Below are 2,500 nucleotides of genomic sequence, written 5' to 3'. Positions count from 1 at the left end.
CGCCATTCGCCCCACTGCCGCCGCTCGAGCATGACTCGAGCATTTCTCTCCCGTCCCTCAAGCTGTGACTCGGCCATTGATCGAGCGTGCCTCGAGAATTTCTCGGCCATCTCTCGAGCATTTCTCGGCCATCTCTCGAGCATTTCTCGGCCATCGCTCGAGCGTGCCTCGAGCATTTCTCGCCCGTCGCCTCGGCCATTGCTCGAGCGCGCCCCAGCATTTCTCGGTCGGCCATGTCTCGGCCATCGCTCGACCGTGCCTCGAGCATTTCCCTCCCGTCGCTCGAGCGTGACTCGGTCATCGCTCGATCATGCCAACGATCGAGCGTGCATCGGCCATCGCTCGAGCATGCCTCGGCCAGCGATGGAGCATGCCTCGGCCAGCGATGGAGCATGCCTCGGCCATCCTCTAGCATGCTCGAGCATAACTCCCGTCGCTCGAGCATTCCTCGGCCATGCTCGAGCATGCTCGAGCATTTCTTTCCCGTCGCTCGAGCATGCCTCGGCCATCGCTCGAGCATGCCTCGGCCAGCGATGGAGCATGCCTCGGCCATCCTCTATCATGCTCGAGCATTCCTCCCGTCGCTCGAGCATTCCTCGGCCATGCTCGAGCATGCTCGAGCATTTCTCTCCCGTCGCTCGAGCATGCCTCGGCCATGCTCGATGCTCGAGCATTTCTCTCCCGTCGCTCGAGCATGCCTCGGCCGTGCTCGATCATGCTCGAGCATTTCTCTCCCGTCGCTCGAGCATGCCTCGGCCCGTGCTCGATCATGCTCGAGTATTTCACTCCCGTCGCTCGAGCATTTCTCTCCCGTCGCTCGAGCATGCATCGGCGGCTCTAACGTTTTCTCACGAGCCTTCAACCCATTATTTTACCTCACTAGACTTGCCTCCGCCTTGGTTCTTAACCTTTTAGGGAGAACATTCATATTCCAACAAATTTTCATCCACGGAAAATTTTTGGTCGCCGGAAAATTTTCCGGCGGGCGGTCGCCGGAGCTCCGCCGCCGGCGGGGGGTCACCGGCGGTCGGTCGCGACTTGTCGGGTCAGCCCGGTCATAATCCGTCTTTGGGTCCGTAGCAAATTATGCTCTTATCATGCGAGTCAACTCTTGGTCAACATTTTCAAGCTCAAGGAACCACCCCCCCCTAAAGATACAAACGAACATTTGGCCATGTGACACCAGTAAACATTAAATTTTCCAAGGCCATGACCAAAAAAAAAAAATTATTTTTTTTTATTTTTTTTTTTGAACCTCCATCTAGTATAATGTTTTTTAAGATATATGCTCGAGCTATAATCAAGAGAACCCATGGGAATATTTTTAAATTAATTTTTTAAAATCACGTTCCAGGATCCGGTCGGCCATTGCTCGAGCATGACTCGTCCGTCGCTCCATCCTGCTCGGCCATGACTCGGCCGAGGCGTCAAATTTTTTTTTTTTTTTTTTTTTTAATTTTTTTGAATCTCCATCAAGTATAATGTTTTCTAAGAGATCTGGAGTTGGTCTTGTGAAGAGAATCCATAGGATTATTTTTAAATTAATTTTACAAGCTCCAAAACATGTTCCAGTCGTCCGGTCGGCCATTGCTCGAGCATGACTGGGCCGTCGCTCCATCCTGCCTCGGCCATTGCTCGAGCATGACTCGGCCGAGGCGTGAAAAAAAAAAAGTTTTTTTTTTTTTTTTTTTTGAGAATCTCAAACAAGTATAATGTTTTCTAAGACATATGGAGTTGTTTTTGTGAAGAGAACCCATGGGATTATTTTTAAATTAATTTTACAAGCTCCAAAACATGTTCCAGTCGTCCGGTCGGCCATTGCTCGAGCATGACTGGGCCGTCGCTCCATCCTGCCTCGGCCATTGCTCGAGCATGACTCGGCCGAGGCGTCAAAAAAAAAAAAAAAATTTTTTTTTTTTTTTGAATCTCCATCAAGTCTAATGTTTTCTAAGATATATGGAGTTGGTTTTGTGAATAAAACCCATTACTCGGCCGTGCCCAAGCCTTGAAACCAAGAACCAACCGTGGTAAAGCCCGTGCCATGGCATTGCAACTAAGAACCAACCGTTGAAGCGACCGTGCCTCACCCATGCCAAGACCATGCCTAGACCGTGCAACGTCCAAACCAACCATGCCCGCGCCCGTGCCACGCCCACGCCTTAAAGCCTTAAATGGCTTAAAGGGCTTTAAGGGCATCTACGGCTTCTACGCCTCTACGCCCTACGCCCGGCCACGGCCACGCCCGCGCCCGCGCCCGCGCCCGCGCCCGCGCCCGCGCCCGCGCCCGCGCCCCGCGCCCCGCGCCCCGTGCCCCTACCCCGTGCCACGGCCATTCCCTCGCCCGTGCCACGGCCACGCCGACACGCACGCTCATGTGGGTCAACTCTCGGTCAATTCTCGGTCAATTCTCGGTCAACTGGAGGAACCCCTTCCCAGGAGGTCACCCATTTCTGAGCTACCCCCGCGCGAGCACGCTTAACTTTGGAGTTCTTATAAAAAG

Source organism: Urtica dioica, unplaced genomic scaffold (assembly GCF_054948205.1).
Source record: "Urtica dioica subsp. dioica isolate 48M unplaced genomic scaffold, U.dioica_male_clone48M_v1_H2 Urtica_dioica_male_H2_contig_16, whole genome shotgun sequence".
In the NCBI taxonomy this organism is placed as follows: Eukaryota; Viridiplantae; Streptophyta; class Magnoliopsida; order Rosales; family Urticaceae; genus Urtica; species Urtica dioica.
Note: the sequence above shows the minus strand (reverse complement) of the source record.